This window comes from Mercenaria mercenaria, chromosome 2 (genome assembly GCF_021730395.1).
Source record: "Mercenaria mercenaria strain notata chromosome 2, MADL_Memer_1, whole genome shotgun sequence".
NCBI classification, from domain to species: domain Eukaryota; kingdom Metazoa; phylum Mollusca; class Bivalvia; order Venerida; family Veneridae; genus Mercenaria; species Mercenaria mercenaria.
This window is the reverse complement of record NC_069362.1, coordinates 63,685,607-63,710,219: the sequence shown is the minus strand read 5'-3', so window position 1 is coordinate 63,710,219 and position 24,613 is coordinate 63,685,607. Positions and strand designations below refer to the sequence as shown.

General features: G+C 34.0%; 1 protein-coding gene across 2 annotated transcripts in view; it reads left to right on the top strand.

Moving 5' to 3' along the window:
* The first annotated feature begins 3,166 nt into the window (after window positions 1-3,166).
* Window positions 3,167-24,613, top strand: part of LOC123564110 (cGMP-dependent protein kinase 1-like) — a 316,502-nt gene continuing 295,055 nt past the window's right edge. The window contains exon 1 of one of the 2 annotated variants that reach the window (XM_053536740.1): window positions 3,167-3,301. The gene's annotated coding sequence lies outside the window, so the exon portion shown is untranslated. Of the gene's footprint in view, window positions 3,302-15,510; window positions 15,639-24,613 lie in introns of those variants that run through there. The other variant, XM_053536742.1, reaches the window with a different exon arrangement.

Here is a 24,613-nt window from a genome sequence, read left to right as displayed (position 1 = left end):
ACTAAATACTATGTTTTAGCTTACATATGCAAAATGAAAATACAGAACTTATTTCACTTTTTTTTCTTTAAATCAGAATCTTTAGGATATTGATAAATGTTTGGACAATGTAAAGCGCTATTATTTCCGCACAAAAAAATTATAATTTGTTGACTTTGAATGTACACAATAACTCATATGTAATTCAACAATAATTTTCTTGTTTGAGTTTTTTTTATTTTTATTTTAGTGAGCAATCCTTTGTTTACTAATAACAGTTGAAACAGTATCCATTTCATGTACCAAAACTTTGTACTTTTTTTGCAGATAAATTTTATCATACCCCACCCACTTTTTTCTAATTTCAAAGTCTGCGTCCCCTTAACAAAACATGAAACTGAAATTTAGTTGTATTTGATAGTATTTTGTTTCTGCAGTGAATGGTTATGGCATTTTACATTGTGTCGACTTCAATATCTTTATACTTATCCAGGGTTTTGAGAAGAAACAAACATAGCGTCGATCTCTAGATGTATACATATATAATATAATATATAATATAATATATAATATCATCCTTGGGTTATTATACTTGCCGGCCTGTCGGTATGTCTGTTGGTTTTCATCGTTTCCGGACAAGAACTGATGAAAGGTTTGACAGATTTAAATAATGTTTGGTACACAGGTGTAACATAAGAAAATACAGGTCAACTTCAACTTTGTCTACAAACCAGCATTTTTGACGTAGTTATGGCCCCTTTCCAACTTAAAACTTGTCAAGTTCATTGTTTTCGGACAATAATTCATGAAAGGTTCGACAGGTTTAAATAATTTTTGGTACACAGGTGTAACATAATAAAATACAGGTCAAGTTCGACTTTGGTTATAAACAACTATTTTTTTGACGTAGTTATGGCCCCTTTCCAGCTTAAAATTTGCCAAACATCTGTGTCAAGACCAAATTGTCTAGTTTATATTTAACATGATTAACAAACATTGACTACAATTTGACAAACTTTGCTGTGTTATTCAGCAGGAATATATTTTCAAATGTAATATACATGTACAGGCAGTTATGAAATTAAAATGCAATATCAGTTTTCCGTAAAAAAAGGAGCAAAAAAATTGGTAGCCCTCATAAATGATATTAAAACAAAGACAAATGACACTTTATAAAATACTAGTAATGGTTTTCTACTATAAAGTTCTTTTTTTTTCATATTTAGGTGCATTGACGCTCAACCCTTAGCAAAAGTGAAACGCGATAATTTGAATATGTAGAATTCTCATTCGGTAATATTTATCATAAAACCGTCTGTTTATGTTCACTGAATTGTTAATTTTCAAATATTATGTTCATTTATGGCTTGTTTTTTTTTGTTTCCTTGTGCCCCTTCCTATTTCAAATAAAAACGACAAACGGAAAAAATGAACCATTAGTCAACTCAGTAGAATATTAACAAAAAGAAAAAACAAATCCTCAAGACGTCTGGTGGGGAAGACTTTTTTTAGATTTATTGTCTGTTGTATGGCAACTATTGGGTACTCATTGCCAAGCATTAACAACCAGGATAAAGCAGAAACACCCGAAATTACAATTAGTTTAACAATCAGGACTCAGATCTAGGTGACCTCACATGAAGTTATCTAAATGGCTAGCTGGGGGGGGGGGGTGGGGTTTGTGATGTAACAATGGGCTATAATGCCTTATCGTTGACACTTATAATATACTCTAAGTGGTCAGTGTATATGGAAACATGCTAAATTACAACTGCTTGATCATTGACAATTCATCCGCAATGTTCATGAATGGAACTATTTTTGAAACGCATGAAACATCTTTTTGGTGTGATTAGGATACAATAAAGATTCTGTGATTGTCAGAAATACACTTATAACTTCTAGGTAGCGGGTACTAATTGCAAGTAAGTACATTATTACATGACTGTTTACTTTCACTTTACTGTTTATCAATTTATCCTGCGATTATAAAGATCAAGTCTTTGTATATCAAATCTTTGTGTATAGGAAACTGTAATAGACTGAAACCAAGCAAAGGTATAGCAAACTCGAGAGTTTGTAGATCAATAAAGAAATATTGAATAAAACCCATGTTCAAAAGGACCTGATGTATCAAACCCGAGTCAAAATACGAAGATTTATATGGCATTTGAAGATTGCTATTGTGATAGTTAATAGCATAGGTAAAAGGTTCCTTTAGAAGAAGACTGTAACCAAGCAAACTAGTAGCAGAACGGGTATGACTGAGTCCGTTCGTGAGAGATAAATGAACGTGTTACACCCCACCCGCCCTCGCCACTACTTTGATACGGAAGTATTAGATTTACTCGAGATTCAGAACATATAAATTGACCGCAGTGCTATCTATTGACCTTTTTCAAATGAAGTATTTTACTTTTGTTAGTTTTTCTTTATATGAACTCAAACAGAAACCTTACTGATTTTATTCTGTACGTATTTTGTGATGTTCTGTTTATGTATGAAAGGTTATCATTATCATGTTTATGCACGAACGAACTACTTCTTAGTAAATTTATTTTCATTGTTTACCGTTCGATCTGAATATCTCTATTATTTGAATGGACTGAATTTCGTGACTTAAATTCGTATCAAACAGAACTCATATATATAGAGTAAATATCTCGTCGTGTCTTACTTAAAGACCCCAGAGCTCCACTTTTTATCGTTTTAAATCCTGCAGTTCTTTAAAGACCCCGACTTTTTATATATTGAATTGCACTGACCGTATTATGCCATAGCTGTATTACTATAAAACATTTAAACTGAACAATCCTAAAGTGTACGCGAAATCATTATTGTTATATGAGCCGCGCCATGAGAAAACCAACATAGTGGCTTTGCGACCAGCATGGATCCAGACCAGCCTGCGCATCCGCGCAGTCTGGTCAGGATCCATGCTGTTCGCTTTCAAAGACTATTGTTATTAGAGAAACCATTAGCGAACAGCATGGATGCGCAGGCTGGTCTGGGTCCATGCTGGTCGCAAAGCCACTATGTTGGTTTTCTCATGGCACGGCTCATATCTTATCAAAAGCGTGTCAAATTGATAGACCACAGTGTTCGACTTAACTGATACAAAATTGACTGAGACGACCCCTAAGTGATTTTAATATTGTCATTTTAAAGTACTTGTATAATGTGGACTTGTGATATAGAAATCTGAAGTGCAATTTTGGATTATATTTACAGTTTAGAAACATTGTTAAAACAATGAATTGTATGGTTTTTGTAGGTTAAAGGAAAAAGTGTATTTCTTCGTGGAATTTATTGATAAAGTTAGGTGAGTAGAATTACATTTATTTCTGAACGTTATATTTCATGTGACATATTTTTGATTTCCATTTAATATTTAAATGAAGACCGAGTTTATTGACATGTATATTTAATACTTCTAAACTGCATTTGTTTTCAGAGCATTCAATGGTGTTTCTTAACATTAAGGGTCAAGTATAATCAAAATTGTCTTATCTGTTTAGGCATGTAACAGCGTTCAATGTATGTGTTAAAAGAAAACGCTATGCAGGTTTCACCCAAATGATTAGTCTAAGGTTACAATTTTGTGAATTTTGCCAGTGATGTCTTTAAAAGGGGTTGACTCTACTTAAGTTTGAATACTTAAACAGACTGAAATAGTAATTATTAAACCATTTTATTCTTGCAAAGTGACTGCCTTTTCGAGTTTACCTACGCCAACTGGAATGGAACTCTCGTCCCATGCCAGGTTACTCTCTTGCTGTTAATGAAAAGTCTTATTTACTGTACAGATCGATGAAATGAGATCGATCAAATGAGACGCGCCATGAGAAAACCAACGTAGTGGCTTTGCGACCAGCATGGATCAAAACCATCCTGCGCATCCGCGCAGTCTGGTCAGGATCCATGATGTTCGCTTTCAACGCCATTGCAATTACAGAAACAGCTAACGAACAGAATGGATCCTGACCAGACTGCGCGAATGCGCTGGTCTGTATCCATGCTGGTCGCAAAACCAGTATGTTGGTTTTCTCATGGCGCGGCTCAAATATAGTTGCTGTTTAATACTTATAATACATTCCTTAAATATAAAAAACATATTTTATGAAAAAAAGAAAAAGATAGTGCCCCGCAGGGCCTCGTTACAACCCAAACAGTTATCCTTGAACCGGATGTTCCCATCCATCCACATCTACAACAAACGACATATCATAATAACCTGACCTGTATAGTATATTATCTGCGCCATTATCAGGTCAATTATATATATATATATATATGTGTGTAATACAAGCTAACCAGGATGTAACAACATTTATTGTTTGCCTTTTATTCTTAAAGGCAAGTATACACACTTGTTTGATGACCTCATAAACACATAACTATAGTATAGACATAACATTGCTGTTTTGCGATGACATAATTTGTATTAAAGGATGTATTCAGTTTTGTGATTGCAAGTCCTTTGAAAAATATATTACGATCCTCTAAAACCTATCCACGTTTATGTTTAATTTATGGTGATCTTATTGTATGTTACTTCATTTGAACTTTATATGCCTTTACAATAGTACTTCTCCTCACTTGAAATTTCTACTCGTATTATTTTTAGAATAGTAGAATAGCCTATGAATATCCTCGTGTCATCTCTTCAGAAGTATGGCTTCTTAACGTTGTGTTACTAGTCGATTTCGTTGCGGTTATGATTGACAAATGTTTATAAAATTTTAACATTTTGTGGATATATCTAGTCGATATGTGCTACGGAATGCTGACACACTTATCTACACTTGGCAGTGACTTGGGTATTAGAGAGTCATCTATTCTAACTGTAAATGCGCTTGTTGAGAGTTGGATAAAATCAGTATATAGTAGAATTTCATATTTTGAAAAATGTTTACTGTAATTTTATACTGCGAAAAATGTGCGCATGTTCAATGAGACAAGTTTATATATACATATTTTTTAAGTTTTTTATTTTATACAGAATTTAATTTAGGTCGATTGTGAAGCAAGTTCTACAACTTATATTAATCACTCTCGACACCTCATTCCTGATGTAATCCACCGCCACGTGGGTGTGAGAGATGAGAGACCAGTTTCCCTTTTTATTGCTAAGCGCCAAGAAAGGTAGCTACTGGTACCATTTTTCACGTCTTTGGTATGACGCGCGCGGCCAGGGATCGAACCCACGACCTCCCGCACTCGAAGCGGAAGCTCTACCACTAGGTTACCGAGGCAGTGGAGTTTTATAGTTTTTAGTTTATTTCAGAATATGATGATTATATTGTCAACTTTAAATCTTACTGAATTCCTGTGATTAAATACTTCTGCTGTTGATGAAACGCGTGTAAGAATTATGAATGTTAATATACAAATATTGTAAAGTGATGTTTCAATCGGGCAATGCATGTGTACCAAATTGATGCGCGGGCAACCAGCCCCACTGAAACGAGCACAAATCGGGCGAAATCGGGATACACAATCGAGCCCATCCCATGTTTATAGGAATTAAGCTTACTGTCAATGTTAAAAATGGAACCTGAATTTAACTTTGATTGACAACCAGTGTTTACTTCATTAATCATGGTGGTCTTATCAAAATCGTGTGAAAATATTGAGACCAAACTGTAAAGTCTTAAAATCACTTTGATGACGTTCGAGTCTTCATACACGTTTATATTTGTATTAAGCTCTTGCGTATTTTGTTTCTGTGTAATATTTGCTTTTTGTTTGTTTGATTAATTCAAACATCTTAATTAATACAAAACTTCAGCAGGGAGATTTCACACATGTGAGAGTGACACTACGGACGGATAGGCTTATAAGTCAAACCCATAGATATAAGTTTACTTTTTTGAGGATTTGCTTTTGTTCAGTGTTAATAAATGTGCAAATTAAATATACGAAAACATAGTCAATAGTATATATTTATATATATATATATACTTACTGAAGCAGGGAAATCATATTACGAGGAGTGTTTGAAAGAAAGCAATCAGTCTATAAATTGCTAACAAGGAGGCGAGATATCATATAGTAAAATAGACAGGAATTTTTAACGAAATGTTGCGACAATTCAGACCCTGTTACATTACTTTTTGAACATCCCTCCCTCGTAAACAATGGATCTTTTTAATATCAAACTTTAAAAAGAACATTAAATAAATAAAACTGAAAGCCATTACATAAGATATGAATATACGATAAATATCCCTTACAAAGTTAGTCGATATTTAATCAATTTACTGATTCGAGCAGAAAATCATGATGTTAAGCTTTGGGCAATTACATTATCTAAATTAAAAATATTATAAAATTGTGAAATAATCTTAAAACTATCACACAGCAACTTAAGTTATAAGTTCTTTTATACTGTTGTACAGACTTTAATCGAGTCAAATAACATCAAACAATCTATCTTTAGCGTCTTTCGCCTACTAAGGACTAAAAAGCTTTTTTGTAATGTATCTGTCACTAAATCAATATTTCTTCCTACTTAGAAAAAATCATTGCCTTTTTATTAAAAGATTTTGAAATTAAATATGTCTACTATTGTTCTGACTGTTAGATCTGACATATAGTTCATTAATTTCTCTGGATTTAGTTATCTTCAATTGATTTATGCTGTAGAAAGTTTATAAGGCTTGTTCGCGTCTTTTGTCTAACAACAATTAACCTTAGGAGTAATTTCAAGCTGTTTTAAAGCTTCTCGGCCACAGTTAGAGGTGTTCATTTCCATCAAGTATTGCGTAGAATGTATATATGATATTGACAAACGATAATATTAAGTGAAATTAAGTGTTAAAACAACAAGAATGTTGATTTTCTCAGTTATTTCAAGGAAGTTACGAAAGGTTTTCTTCTCACTGCATTTGCACAATATTTAAGATAATTTATTATAATGATATGTCAGTAAGAGCAATAAATCTTCACCTGAATGGTGTGAAAGGGTCGCTTATAGATTTGTATTAAATGTCAATGAGGACACCACATCTCACTATAGTGTTGCTTTTACACTGTTGTCAAGGCTTTATTTATATTATTGATTTGACTCCTCAATACCATTTCCATTGATAGTTATGCAACGGTTGTCAGTACCCAAAGTTAAGGATAATTTGAAACATTAATGCGACCATTTGTGTTTGATTGAGTTGCTTCTCAAAATAAAAAAATAAATCTAAAATCCTGATAATTCTTGTTTTTTTTTTTTTTATTTTATATATACTGTAATAAAGATATAAAGCAGAAAATTGCAATTATTTCAAGCATATGCTTTTATATCGTATTTCATACAGCTGTCAAAGATGAATGTTAAACCTATAGTCGCTAAAAAGACAATACTCGAAATCTTCAATTTACCAAAGGCAATCTTTAAAGCAGACTAAGTTAATGTTCCTCTATTTGATTTGCTCTTTTTATGCCCCCGAAGGGAGGCATATAGTTTTTGAACCGTCTGTCGGTCTGTCAGTCTGTCCGCATTTTTCGTGTCCGGTCCATATCTTTGTCATCGATGGATGGATTTTCAAATAACTTGGCATGAATGTGTACCACAGTAAGACGACGTGTCGCGCGCAAGACCGGTCCGTACTCAAAGGTCAAGGTCACACTAGACATTAAAGGATAGTGCATTGATGGGTTCCGGTCCATATCTATTTCATCGATGATGGATTTTCAAATAATTGCATGAATGTGTACCACAGTAGTCACTTGTGCGCAAGTACAGTCGTAGTCAAAGGTAAGTCCAAATTAGACATTAAAGGTTATGATTATGGCTTGTCGCGTCCTATCTTGTCATCGATGATTGGATTTTCAAATAACTTTGGCAGAAGGTGTTACCACAGTATAGAGATATGTTCGCGCGCAAGACCAAGTCGAACTCAAGGTCAAATCACACTTAGAATGTAGGATTGCATTATGGGTGTCGTCCAGTTTTTTTCATCGATGGATGGATTTTAAAATTAATTGGCATGATGTGACACATAAACCACGATGTCGTGCGCAATGACCCAGGTCCGTATTAATTCAAAGGTCAGGTCACCACTTAACATTAGGTAGTGCATTGTGACGTGTCCGGTCATTATTTTTATCGATTGGATGCATTTTCAAATAATTGCAAAGTTGTGTACCACAGTAAGAACTAAAATGTCATGCGCAATGACCTGATCCGTAGCTCAAAATATCAAGTCACACTTAGTTTTTAAGTCTTTTTATATGATAAGCATTGAAGGCGTGTCGCATATTTTGTCATTCATGCATGCATTTTAAAGTATCTTCATAAAGTGTGCAAGTAGAGATCACTGCGCAAGAACCAGCTGTAGTCAAAGGTCCTAAACTCACATCGGCCATAACATTCTTAAAGTGCCATCGGGCATGTGCATCCTTGGAGACGCTCTTTTTTGTATACTTTCGTTGGCATTATCGAAACATTTTTTTCTTGCGAGATCAGTTGTGCTTGGTGATACTAAAATACATCAAAGTTCAACCAAAGCAAAAGTAAACCGTACATTTGAAAAGAAAACGTACAGTTTTTGGTGGCTGCTGCCACCAGTGTCAAAAAGAATACTCCGTTTGAGAAATCTTGTCAGTTCTTAAGACCATCCTAACAACACAACCAAAAATAGTTCCAAGCTTTCCAGGTAAACAATTATCTACACAACGTGCAGAATATGCAAAGCTACAATATATGCCTTAATACCATTTTTAATGTAAATTTGGCGACTAAAATCAATACAAACTGAAGTCAACGTTTTAATTAAAACAACCACGTGTATGAATACAAATATGCAAATTTATGGTCACGTTAATAAACGATGACCCCATGTCACCTGAACTGGAGCGATGATATTTATTATCTATTGCATAGTACTGCCCCAGAGGTCACGTAGCTTATAACGTAGAAAAGGTAGCTTACATATATATATAGAAACCTAGCCTGGGAATCCAGGCTGACAATTCAAAAATGTTTCCTAACCGCAGTGTCACATGTATAACTCCCGAAATTTAAGTCTTTATTTGATAAAGAACAATGACTTCTGCTAGTAATAATTCGCGGCTAAAAATAGAAACGGAATTTCAACGGAACAGTTTCCAAACATTTCCGGTCCGTAGACAATACGATAGCTTTTCCAGCAAGTTGTAACACTTTTCAGATATGTCAGAACAAACTTAAATGTTCGTCACAGCTATCAAATTGTAAGATATTATATTAATGCAACCCTAGTGATCCAAGAATGTTACTGAATCAAGCACGCAAAATATGACCACATGTTAATTAGGCTATTTATAGAAAATCGATAAGCAGCTATGATATGGATTTCCTCAGGCGTTGATACTGCCAATATTATCACTAATTAGCGCAAATTTAGTGAGATGATTTATGAACAGGACAGTACTTTATTGATATAACTTGAACATGTATAAACAAAAAGCGATAACTGTGGCCTTTATTTACCAATACCGGATTAACCCATAACGATGAAATCGGGAATCAGGTAGACATATTATATAAAAACAAATATCTTATTTCGCAAAACCAATGTAAGAAGCGTCGAGGTCTAGTGGTTAACACGTTTGATTTGTAAGCTTACGGTGCTGGTTCGAATACATGACGAGGTACATTTTTTTATCTATCGTGTTTCTACCTGGAGAAGGAATACAGGTAACATATACTGAGTACTTACTGACATTTTGCAGAGGATCTCATATTAGAATAGACATTGAATCTATTAACATTGCAAAATAAATAAAAAACCTCTTGCAGGGAAAATAAAACCAAAGTTGCGATCGTTAAAGACATTATGAAGGTTAATAAAATGTTATGTTTAAGAATATCAATAACATATTTATAACGACTCGTGTGAGCATTTCATTATTGAGGCCAGTGGCTACAGACACTTCTAGCGAGCAGGATGACTACTCAGATACCGACAGTGCTTTTTAATGAACTTCTGCATGTATACATATTTGTCATGACATGAAAAATAAACTTAAACAAATAAATAAAAAATGGAAAGAAAAAATACATATATAGCATATATAAAAAATATCTGCAAAAAAATAAGTAAAACATCACAAAGAGAGTCTCGAACATACACCTACAAACATAAAAGAAACAAAGACCGAAATTATCCACTAGACTCAAGCTTTTTAATATTACCTCACATATTTTAGAGTTAAAATATACATTATACAAGATAACACCATTTATCGGATAATTTACTGCTTAACCTGTTTTATCTTACAAGTACCGTAAACTAAAAGCTCGACATTAATACAGTTCACGTTATACATTCAAACAAAATTATAAACAGTAGAATACGAGAGTGAACAAATAAAGACCATTCATTAAAATTCATCGATATTGTTGCAAGTACCTCGGAGAATCAAAGACTTGTAGTTTTCTAAATAAATTTTCCTCACGGATAATCTTCCTTCAGCAAATGTACATATAGTACTATATGAGCATAGATACAATTATCGTATAATTCGATGACAAACACATATCAACGTGGAAACCCACAGGTCGCCAACGCTCGCTATGGACTAGTGGTGCTACGAATCACGATTTATCAACTTGAAAAGCCGTGACAATGGGCGCAGCATGATACTAATATCGCCTTTGAAACTGCATCTGTCAGATTGTAGCAAGTCGTCGGATAACGATTTGACAATTAAAAATTAAATTGTTTCAATACAGATGCTTCTTTCAGCTCAATTCATCGAGTCACATGGAAAAAAATAGTTTGTGACACATGACGATTAAATGCGATCGCACCACTGGTCAGATCTTGTGCGTAACGGTTTCTTGTTGTGTTGCTTTCAAAGCCTCGATTATGAACTGTTACGACAGCATGATCTACATACGTGCGGATGCACAGGATGTTGCATCATGTGTCGCAACACTATTTGTTTTTAGCGCGCTCAATCTGGTACAATATATCATAAATAACGGTCGTTCGCAAGTACTATTGATTTCTCGGTGACAGTTAAGTTTTGACTAATGTCCACATTTGGAAGCTGCATTTATGTTAGGATTTGAGTATACAGTTGGTGATATTAATGTCTTAATACCTGTCAGACGACATTCTGAGTGATTTGTACAGTTTTTTGTTTCTTCCAAAGTCTCATGAAAACCACAGCTATCTGATACGGACTAAATCAGTGTGTATAATAATTCATGACAGACCAAAAGCTTTAAAAAGAAATCTTAAAAGCTGAATGATTTGGAGAAAAAACCTAGCTATATTATTTATTCATAGTAAAACATCTTCGATGTAATTTATGTTGTAGTTTTCGTCACAAATAATCAAAAAGGATCAAAACTATTCCTTAAAGACTGAATCAGTGTGTATGTAAACAATGACTGGCAGTGAAAACGGATTAATTTTGAAACCAAAGCCGAATATTAAAAAAAAAAATGCAAAAAAAAAGTTCTTATGGTTTATATTAACAATTCCTCAGTCGTCGCTTTCTTTGTAATATTTTAAACATTGATTGACAGCCACCATCAGCGCTTTGAGCGCTTTGATTTCTCTAGTAAGACCGATGTCTTTACGTCTTTGTTTTTAATTGGAAATCAGAATAAGACACAGATCTCAGACTCAAAATTGCGTATGATGAATTTCAAGATGCTGCTCAGAAAAGTCCATCAGACACAAAGGTTTTTTTGAGTTTCAACACCTTAGCATCTGAATTGTTTGTTTATTTGGTGTGGCCACTTACTAGTACCCTTGCGTGTTCACCTATTGTTAATTTAGAAATAGCTTTTTACTGGTGACAAATAAGTTTTTGAGGCAAGGTTTTGTTTCACTATCACTGCAACATAAACACAAACCTTAAACTTTACCTATCTAGTTTGTTTCACTATTACTGCAACATAAACACAAACCTTAAACTTTACCTATCTAGTTTGTTTCACTATCACTGCAACATAAACACAAACCTTAAACTTTATCTATCTAGTTTGTTTCACTATCACTGCAACATAAACACAAACCTTAAACTTTACTGATCTAGTTTGTTTCAATATCAAATTGCATTATCTATCCTTCCGACTAACACTTAGCTATATGCAATTGCAAGGTTTTTTTTTCTTGGAATATTACTGATTACATAGAATGAATATTTTAGATGAAACGAGCAAGGGAGCAAAAACAATTGTAATCTGATAAATCTATTTTTATCAAACGTTAATCAAAACAATACACAGTACCGAAGTCGCATTCATCACCATATCAAGCCTTAAACTTAGACCGATAAAACAAGGAATTTGTAGGTGCTATCCGCTATACATGGAAAGTTCAATTACAATATGCACTACTTGTAACTTATAAATGACAATAAATGAAAACAAACAACACTTTTCAGTCAAAGTAAAGTTTTCTGAATACGCGCCTCGGTATATGCATTCCAGAGACTATGCCACATATTTTCCTTTTATCTGTAAGTATTTTGTCTCATATTTTCCCAATGGCAATTTTAATTAAACTTGGCGCCATTTATTAGTTTTTTATACTGTACATAGCTTCGGTGACGAAGCTCAGGTACATGTATTGAACACTATCGATCACTTCTGGAAATGCAATTAAATATATAAGTGTGCATGACACAGTGGTTCATTTAAACGTTTTACATGTATTGCAAGTCGGTGACCTCTAACAAGTCTGTGAATACACATATTCATTGTACATGTGTTGATTTGTCAACTTTATATTTGGTTGCTGTCTGTTAGAACTTATAAAGTGCATGTCATTTGTGAGAAAGTACAGCAAAATATTTTCGGTGAAAACTGTTGCATTGCATTTACCCCATGTAAATCAGAAAATCCACTGGAATCAAAAGATTTGTAGGGGTACAATTTGAATTGAGTGGATAAATATCCTAAAGACTTACCTTTATGCATGACACATATAACAGCTCAATATATTGAAAGGTGAATTCCGATGATAAATTTTGTCAAAAGCAACAAAACATAGAAAATTGTTGTCATGTTTAGTGGTTTTTGTTAATTATTTTAAAATATACTTTAAATGAATTGATGCAGCTTCAAAATTCTAAAAATAAAGCGTTTCGTTTAGCTGTTAACAAAAACTATGTTGTCAAGAATCTTTCAACAGATAATTCCATTTTTGTTTTCTATTTCTATTCGAGTGCTACAATGAAGGCAAAAGGAGATCAATAGGACTATGCAGATACTTTGCGACAGTGTATAATATTAAAAGCATTTTTTGTATTGTCAAAACACTTCTGTAAAATAATTTTTATTTATTAGAATGTTCATTTCATATTTCATATGACCTACAATAAACACTTAAGCACACAGAGTGATGATGCTAATAGCAACAACTCTCTCTCTCTCTCTCTCTCTCTCTCCCCCCCCCCCCCCCCCCCCCCCATTCGGGTCGCAAATAAATGGTAATGCAAAACTATTCTAAACATTGAGTTGATTTGGTGCAAACATGCATTTGGCGCTAAAAGCATTATATTTGCAAAGCTTAGGATCTTTCTCTCGGCACATGGTACAGTGTTATCCAATTGTTACTCGACTAAAATGAATTTAGTGCTATACACATTAATAGTAAGTTGATTCATTTATTATTGTCATTTCTTTGTTTTTGAGACCTCCTTTTGATATGTTTTGACTGTGAAATCTTCACGCCCATTTTTTTCTCATTGAAATGGCCTTTCGCAAATAGGTATGCATATGTTTGATTTAAGTTATACTAGTTATAAATATATATATAAAGCTATAAATAACCTGAAAATGAGATTATTATTAGTCAAGAGAAACATGACAAGGAGTGGCTAATGTATTGTCTAGATACTAATAATGTTTTTAAGTTCTTGTATCATTCGTACAACTTGAATGGAGCATTCCTTGTTGATAGTATCAATTATAGAAAGAGTATTCAAATGGTTGGTCAATTCGAAGTCAAGGTATAATGAATTAGTAGAGGTAATTGCTTATAAAAAGATAGTAACCGGCAATCCCAAAACATTACAATATCTTTAGACGGTCTTATACACAAATACTGCCGTATTCGGTCGACTGCCGTTACGTTTCCGTGTTTTGTTTAGCTTTCAAATTGAGTGCTGTTATCATTACTTGCCAAATTTTCTAAAGTAGGCTTTTTATATGAATCTTGCCCATTAAGAATTGTCAAAACAATGCTAGATAGATATAACGTAATGTATTTAATGTAAAAAGTGTCTGTATATAAACTTTGTTCTAAAGGTTCTTACCTATGTACGGAAATGTATCATTGGAGCAGATTGGGTAACTTGCAATCAGAACAAGGAAGTAAGATTGCCAGCTCTAGGAATCAAATGGAAAATTACTCAAGGTTGATATTCTAGAATGGAATTCCGTATTATTAAGCAATGTCAATGTTACTGATTAGCATGTTAACAAATTAATGTCAGTTTGTATCTCCCCAAAACATCTTCTGACTTGATATATATCACTGATAGATACTATGATAAAATGAATGTGGTGCTTCCTGACTTGACTTAAGTTCGGGAAACAAGATTTGTAATGCAATAGGAAGGACACAGGTATTTCTTGCGCTTTTGATCTATTCGGTATTAAAGTGTACCAGATTTTGGAGAACTATACAAGCAAATGTTTACCGTCCAGATGCTAATACATACTTAGTCCATTGACAAGCTGCACTTTCTACGAATTGCGTATACACATTTGAAGAGAAAAAAAAACACAAAAAAAAACAAAAAAACTTGGTAGTTATCTTAAAGCTTTGTCCATTACTACTGAATACACATCGGTGGTCACATTTTTTTATTACAATACTTGTCCTCTGGTTATCGTGCTATAAAACGCTCGGCCTGTCCCTGCAAAAACATCCTCTTTGATATGTATTCATAAATTGATATTTGTAAGTTGCAATTTCATTTGGTCTATTTTCTTGATAAAACAGTTCCTATTTCTTCTATGAAAAGCAAAACATAACTTAAAACCGTTTATTGTTTTTCTACTTTTACTGTATATCTTCTAGATAGGTAAAACATCATAAATTAGCTTAACTAATATGTTTATTGTTTTAATACATTCTAATGTTTTACTATAAATTTACATGTTATCTTCATTAAGTAAGAAGTTATAAAAATCATCAAGGGTTAACAACAAATGTCTGTTAAATGTTTAACTATTCTAAAAGACTTCATCCATTCATATCAAGTCAAAACAAGTAAATGTCTCGTCGTGTCATACTGATACACCACATGATTCCACGTTTAATCGACTTTAACAGCCAGTAGCGACGAACACTTTCAGTATATTGGATTTTATTAAGCGTACTAACAGTATTATGCCATAGATTTAATTATTAGTGTCAGGAAATTTGAAAATGAAAAATCCTAGGTGTGTACAAATTCAATATAGTAACACAGTATAGTTATATCTTATCAAAAATTGTGTCACATTGACAGACCGCAGTTCTAAACATAACTGATACAAAATTGACTGAGACGACCCCTTAGCGATTTTAAACAAGTATTATTTTGTACATTTTGAAGTACTTGTATGATGTTGTCTGTGATAGAGAACGTATAAGCGATAGTCTGGATTATGAAACATTGATCTTGTTCTGTGCTAGAATAGGGACGGAAGTTATCAACGAAATTAGGTAAGTGTTTAACTACAAGCATTCAATCACAGGCGACATATATATGATTTAATATTTAAAAGAAAAATGTATATCTAATAGTTACAAACATTGTTGCAGAATGTGAAAAATGCATGTTTTATAGTTTTTTTTTTTTTTTTTTTTTTTTTTTTTAGGGGTCGGGGGTGCGGGGTTTAACGCCGTTTTTCAACAGTATTTCAGTCATGTAACGGCGGGCAGTTAACCTAACCAGTGTTCCTGGATTCTGTACCAGTACAAACCTGTTCTCCACATGAATGAGAGGTGGAGGACTAATGATTTCAGACACAATGTCGTTTATCAAATAGTCACGGAACATGCGCCCCGTCCCAGAATCGAACTCGCGACCCCGCGATCCGTAGACCAACGCTCTTACCTACTGAGCTAAGCGGGCGGGCTGTTTTATAGTAATATTACACAATTCATTTACCAAATATATTCATCTAATAGAAAATCACTTAAAGTTTATAAGTTTATTGTACAAAACTGTGCATACTGTATTTGAAGTGAGTTAATTCTGCACATGCATCTACAAACGAGTTATAACTTCAAATCATTTGTATAACATAGTTCCTCTGACACCAGTGCGTTGGTGGGGGTGGGGATGAGAGATGTTGTACATATAATTAGCTCTCCTGAACAAACTAAAAGGGATATTAGACCCAAATATCTTTCTGCATGACATTTAAATATGATTTGTTTGTTTGTTTTGGGTTTAACGCCGTTTTTCAACAGTATTTCAGTCATGTAACGGCGGGCAGTTAACCTAAACAGTATTCCTGGATTCTGTACCAGTACAAACCTGTTCTCCGCAAGTAACTGCCAACTTCCCCGCATGAATCAGAGGTGGAGGACTAATGATTTCAGACACAATGTCGTTTATCAGATAGTCACGGAGAACATACGCCCCGCCCGAGGATCGAACTCGCGACCCCGAGATCCGTAGACCGACGCTCTTACCTACTGTGCTTAGCGGGCGGTTCATTTAAATATGAATGTAACTGTACACACATATTTAATTTATATGTAATGTAAAAATTTTCTACACTGGAAACAAATATCTAATTTAAAAGATAAAATATTTTACTGAAAGAAGACCATTGGATATCTTTAATTAAGCCTGGCTTTGTTCCGTTCTACTTTTCCAAAGGACCTTCATAAACAGGTATTACCATAATAATCTGACCCATATACTATATGCGCCTTTATCATCTAAGGTCATTAATGCATGTGTAATACAAGTCGATCCGGATGTATCAATATTTAATGTTTTCCTGTTCTTCTTAATGGTATACAACCACATACAAACATAACTAAAATAGACATAACATGTCTTTCTTGTGATGAAATAAATTGTAAAAGAAGATGTAATTACAACTAAAAATGTGTCCATGGGACACAGATGCCCCCACTACATGACAAAGGACCCAGATCAACTTTGGGAAAACAATATGTTGCTATTTCAAAAAAAAAAAAGCAAACAATAACCATATATAATGTATAAACATATATGCTTTCTTGAGATTTTTAGATACCTGTCCATCACCGCATTTTAATGTTGCTTGAACTCAACGATTTCTCTTCGTAATGACTGTTGGTAAAATATTTTCGGAGCTACGCGCGACAAAACATTAAAATGACAATTTTTTCCTAGGTCAGGGGCCATAACTCCTACAATACTGAATGAATCCGGACGCGAAACCCCAGGTGCGCAACTGCACATGCTGACCAACATTCCTGTAAACTTTGGTGACTCTAGGTCAAATACTTTTGGAGCTACGCACGACACAACATTGAAATGACCAATTATTTTTACTAAGTCAGGGGCCATAACTCCTGCACGACCGAATGAATCCGAACGCGAAACCACAGGTGCACAACTACACATGCTGACCAACATTCCTGTAAAGTTTTGTGTCTCTACGTCAAATACTTTTGGAGCTTGGCGCGACACAACACTAAAATGACCAATTTTTACAAAGTCACGGGCCATAATTCCTACAAACTTTGGTGACTCTAGGTCAAATACTTTTGGAGCTACGCACGACAAAACATTGAAATGACCAATTATTTTTACTAAGTCAGGGGCCATAACGCCTGCACGACTGAATGAATCCGGAGCGAAACCCCAGGTACACAACTACACATGCTGGCCAACATTCTTGTAAATTTTTGTGACTCTACGTCAAATACTTTTAGAGCTAGGCGCGACACAACAATCTCGGAAGGACGGACGGACGGATGGACAAGGGAAAATCTATATGCCCCCCAAGTGGGGGCATAAAAATGTAGTTTTATAACTGAAAGTCCTTTGAAAAATAGGGATGAAACTTTTTGGTCCACTTTCCCCAGTACCCCAACTCTTTTACCTACTCCTTACCTATTTTTGTATTTTGCATATACATTAGAATGTACTTGTTAGATTTTTAAGCAACCCGTCTGCTATATTTTTTTCCGCTACAGTTTCTTTTTTAAGGGCATAATTTGCGAGGCATGGTTCTCTTGCTAAGTTTGGGGCGAAAAAATATCCATCCATTTTATTGTCTTAAACTTGCCTGTTTTAAAAACAATAACTTTGTTACATATTTGCGAGGGCAACTTTAACAGATATATCAACATATCCTTATAAAAACGTTCAAATATACCTATTAATGTGCCTTCTGATTGCCGTTTGTACCGATTTACCATTTGTACCAACATAACATAGAATTTTAGTTCTACTTGCCCAATGTGAGCTATATTGCCACTCTTAGTTGGGGGGATCACTCAACTAATAAGTATGTAGATATACAAGACACAAAGCTCAACTCCAATTACATTTTAATCTACACTTAAGTCATGTTATAATATGTACAGCAATTGTTTCAAAATGGTAAGTTCTGTCTGTTTCTCACGCGCTTGCTACTTCGTATCCGCAGAAATCCAAGAAAAAAACAACTTTTTATACAAAGTACTAGATACTGAAAGCTATCCCCCAAATATGGAATGCTATCTCATAAATCATAGCATGAGACCTGCCGGCTTGGTAGCCTAGACCCTGAAACTACATGTTGACACATAACTGACCCTAGCTGACTCCAGCATCCCGCAGAAAGTAGCAGAAATTCTCTGCAATGAAAACATCGAAGGGTAGGAAAATAAAACAACATTTAAAATGATTTTAAAATTACAACAGCATTGAAGAAACAGAAGTTTCTATAGCTGCATTTCCGCAAGGTAAAGATTCAAAACGCCTTGGTAAACAAGATTTGTAAACCAAGAAGATATTGCATTTAACTTCAAAACAGGATGTAGGTACCTTAAGGCAAGTTATACACAATGTTTCATAATTATGACTATTGTTTCCCCTTTTGCATTTGGAAAAGTCCTAAAAATGTAATTTCCTTCAATAAAACCTATGTATGCATTGAACTGAAATTTCTTAAAAAAACTGGGATCATAATACAGTTGTAAAACACCAAGTTATGATTCATATAAATGTGTTTTATTGTGACTATACACCGTGAAGGATAAGTTGACATTATTGGATTGATTTTTAAAGTTGTCTCTCTGTCTAATTATACCTGTTTTCACTTTTTGATATTTAAGAGATTAACATTTTGTTTTCGCATTGAAGAGGTTTTCATACAACTTGGTACAATGAAAAACACAATTTATGAAAGACCCAGCAACCATTCAGAAAAATACATTGAGTATTTTTATGCCCCCGAAGGGAGGCATATAGTTTTTGAACCGTCTGTCCGTCTGTCGGTCTGTCGGTCTGTCAGTCTGTCCGCAATTTTCGTGTCCGGTCCATATCTTTGTCATCGATTGGATGGATTTTTAAATAACTTGGCATGAATGTGTACCACAATAAGACGACGTGTCGCACGCAAGACCCAGGTCCGTAGCTCAAAGGTCAAGGTCACACTGAGACATTAAAGGATAGTGCATTGATGGGCGTGTCCGGTTCATATCTTTGTCATCGATGGATGGATTTTCAAATAACTTGGCATGAATGTGTACCACAGTAAGACGACGTGTCGCGCGCAAGACCCAGGTCCGTAGCTCAAAGGTCAAGGTCACACTTAGACGTTAGAGGATAGTGCATTGATGGGCGTGTCTGGTCCATATCTTTGTCATCGATGGATGGATTTTCAAATAACTTGGCATGAATGTGTACCACAGTAAGACGACGTGTCGCGCGCAAGACCCAGGTCTGTAGCTCAAAGGTCAAGGTTACACTTAGACGTTAAAAGATAGTGCATTGATGGACGTGTCTGGTCCATATCTTTGTCATCCATGGATGGATTTTCAAATAACTTGGCATGAATGTGTACCACAGTAAGACGACATGTCACACGCAAGACCCAGGTCTGTAGCTCAAAGGTCAAGGTCACACTTAGACGTTAAAGGTCATTTTTCATGATAGTGCATTGATGGGTGTGTCCGGTCCATATCTTTGTCATTCATGCATGGATTTTAAAATTATTGGGCATGAATGTGTACCACAGTAAGACGACGTGTCGCGCGCAAGACCCAGGTCCGTAGGTCAAAGGGCCTAAACTCTAACATCGGCCATAACTATATATTCATTCAAAGTGCCATCGGGGACATGCGTCATCCTATGGAGACAGCTCTTGTTTTATTACAGTTTTAAAGTTTTCAAACAATGTTTTTATGAATCATATTTAGTGATAGCTGTAGTTTACATTTGTAACTGTCTCTAGCTAACTTCGGTTTAAACAATATTTATTCACACAATTGCAATTGTTACAATGTTACAAATATCAACATAAAGGATTAAGTACGAAGCATTAAGCTTTTTTTTCAGAAACTCTCTCCCTGGTCTAGCTCTAGATAAATTTAAGTATTTGATTATTAAATGTTGTCAAATGAATATAGCTTTTAAAGACAAAAAAAAAAAAAAAAAAAAAAAAAATAGGGCTAGGCTTTAAGTTTTCCACATAGCACCATGGGCACTGAAACTTCTTCATTATTATTCATGAGAAGACGAATGGTGGAATAGCATCTGAATATCCACGTGTCATCTCTGTCAAAGTCTGGCTTCTTAACGTTGTTACTAATCGATCCGTTGCGGTTTATGATTGACGAAGATTTATTTAGTTTTGAACACTTTGTGGATATATTTAGTCGATATTAAGCTACGGAATGGAAACTTTCTTTAATTAACAAATTAGTTCTGTACACACTTTTCTTTGATTAAGTTGTTGGAAACAGTTACAATTCATTAGTCTATTGGTGGTTAATAAGTGTGTGGAGCTGACTTAAAAGGTATGTAATGAGACGTTCCTTCTTACTTTATATTTTGTTTATTAATTTCATGTTGCGAAACTGCATTTTTTACTTAAACTACTTTTATATTGCTTAGAAATTTTGAAGTCAAAACTTAATATTGATACTAGCATAATGTGAGTTTGTTTTAGAATTTGTTAAAATCTTATTTAAGCTCTTAATCTAGTGATTTTGCAGTTGATAAAACGCATGTTAGAAAAATGTCAATCAGCAGTCTTAAGACAAATTATAGATTGAAATTGAAACTTAAAGGGATTTACCCACACATTTTAGGCGAAAAATAATTTCTCTTGAAATTCTATAAAATGTGACTACTCTGAAAACAACTTGTGGTACAGACTTATTGAAAAGATATTTGCAAGACATTCTTATAAATAACCAAAGGCAGTAAACCGTTGCAATGCTTTTGAAATAATGCAGAACATTTACATTCTTGCATTTTTACCTACATTTTTCTATGTCAGATATACATTCTATGCCAAACTTGTTGAAAATGAACCTTTAATAATTCCCAATGATTATTCTTTTCTTAGATCTTGATCTTTGGATATCAGTAGATATTTGCTTTAGGTATGAAAACAATAGTGGGTGTGTAAATAGATAGGCATCGTAAAGCAGCCGGCTTTAAAAGCATCGTATCCGGCTTAGTCTCATTGTTATTCATAGGAAATTGAACGGTAGAATGAAATCTGAATATCGTCGAGTCGTTTTTGCAAAGACCTATTACTTAACCTTGTTGCTCATCAGTTTCTTATGGTTTATGATTGACAAAGATTAATTAAGTTGAAAGATTCCAACCAATATTGACGATACTATGAAGATATTTCTATCTTAAGTAATATTCCGGCTGATAGATAAATCAACTCTTTGATTAGAACATTTCTTGAGCATCGGTATATCTAACTATTACACTTGCAGTTCAAACTGCATATTCAGGAACTTTTTAAATTGTGGAACATTATTTCATACGTTAAATACAATAAAATGGCACGAGAGAGAATACTGGTTGTTCATCTGATTGACAGCAGTGTTTATTTTGCTAATACATGGTGTGTCTTATCAAAAGTGTGTCAAAATATTGAGACAAAATTATCAAATATGAAAACAACTTGAATGACTCAAGAACATTTAAACATGTTTACGTATATATTAACCGCTTGAGTGTATTGTGTCTGTGTAATATTTGCTTTTTTGTGCGTGTTTGAATAATATAAACATCTTAATCAACACAAACTTCCAACACTGACTTTTTACCTGAGTACGGCTCTTTGAATAGATAAGTGATGTATTCAAATGATAAATGATCATTTTTGATGTTATATTCTTTTTCAGTGTTTAACTTAATATATTTTTAAAAGTTTGCGGTAGCTATAGTTTATCGGTTTATTGATTCAAGGAGGAAATCTTAGTCTAAAACGTTTATATTATTTAAATTGAAATGGAAATAAAATAATAATATACTTACAGATATCACATAGCAACTTAAATTACAACTACTATCATATTGAAATAGAAATAAATTAAGCCAATTAACAATAATTTTTAGTGAAAGTTTAAAAAACACACAATATTTTGGCGTCTTTAAGTGAGACAGCAACGGCGTTCCATACATACTTCCCTTAGTTGTTTTCAGAACATTTGTATTGCCATTTCCATTTTATTAGATTAAGCAATTATGTTTGGTGGTTCTACAAACGCGCAAAATTTAAACAGAACTCTGCATTTTATAAGAAGTCCTACGTGACAGATGCATTTACTTCTATATTTCAATTTCAGTATCTAAATTCAAATTTCTCAATCCCGTATTAGTTTCAAAAGGTGCTGAGAAATGCCAATTAGATAATAGTATTTAGATACTAGTATTTAGAGACTGCATTCTGAATTTTTATGGTGTCTGATTTAGGACATTTCGTTATGTCGTGTCGTTGGCGTGCGCACGGTTTATGAAGCACATTTCGTTGTGTCGTCCTTGCGCTTGCGCCAACGCTCCAATACGAAATTTTGAAAGGTTTGTATGTCTTTTTGGCACAACGCAATAAAAAGGAATTAAGAACGCAACATAACGACACAAAGAACGCGACAGAACAAACATAACATTTTAATTTCGTCGTTGCGAGCGCGCAAACACGCCAAAACAAAATCTTTGTCAATGGCGATCAAGCCAACGCGAAATAAAATGTGTTTTTCTGTTGTGTTCTTTGTTTCGTTATGTTGCGCAAAAACGACAAATAAAACTTTCAAATTTCGTTATGGCGCATTGGCGTGCGCGCCTTGGCGACACAACGAAATGTCATTCCATTTTAACGTTTATGTGGTTCTTGTGAAATAAAAATACAGGTTACGAAAATCTCGACTATGGTGAATATTTGTTGTTACATAAAGTTAATGAATAATGAATGCCGTTATTTGCTCTTTCAAAAGAGGCACACGGGGAAAATAGAAATAGAAATATCTTGGCACACCTTATCATTTATTGATAAATGCTTTAAAATATTAATGTAATGAGGTACAATGAGATATAATAGTGAAATCAAAATGTGTGCAAGCGAAATAATCAGAATTATAAAGATAAAGCTTTTAACTTGAAGTGTTTGACAAAACAAAATGCACTGGCACATGCCCTACTTTCTGATCTTTTATTTGCACTACATTACTTATGTTTCAAACATTTGGAATACACAAAGCAAAGGGCTATGTAACAATTGTTGGCGCTTCATCATAGGCCTATATATGTTTTATTGAATTAGCGGTTTGTCTTAATTTTGTTTTTTTTATAGAAATTAATACAGTCATCGTTTATATTTTCTTTCAGTGTCCTTATTTAAAAATATTTTTTCAGCTTCTAATGCTAAGTTATTCTTAAGTGGTAACAAAAGCATGTATTCAATTTCTTCAACACATAACCTCATTGACTTATATTCTTAAGTATGATTAAGACTCAACGTAAATAGTTTTATGTACTGGACTGTTCGTTCCAATCGGTTTACAAAGTACTGTCAAGCATAGATAGTGATGATAAAACTAACGATTCTTTCCATTACAATGATGTCCATAACTTGATGATAAACCCATTTTAGTGGTAACAGTAAAGCTTTTCATAAGTTGACATCTTATATAGAAATGTTCACATTGGTATTCATTATTTTCATGATTTGTGCAAGGCTGGGATTCTTTGTCTTAACAATTATTCATTATTCTAATACGCTTGTCTCCGTTAAATCACGCTTACGCTAGAATGACGTCACGTTAACGTGCGGTGACGTTAAACTTTTTGTTCCGACCGAGAAAGAGCGTTTCTGTGTTTTATCTAGATTTTATTTACTGTTTTAGATTAAGGACATATTAGAATCGAAATAATTTATAGCAAAAGAGTGTTTTAACACTATTTATACACTCAGGCGGTAATACGTCGTACAAATAATTTCACTCGGGCTGCGCCCTCGCGCAATTATTACGCCCGACGTATAACCACCCATCGTGCATAAATAGTGTTAAAACACTCTTTTGCTATAAAATGATGTGTATTTGTATTCGCACATAGACGTGTTATTCAAAGTACAATTAGGACTCAATGTAAATATTTTACAAGTACCAAACTGCTTATACAGTACTGTCAAACGTAGGAAGTGACAATGAAACAAGAACGATTCTTCCTATCACAA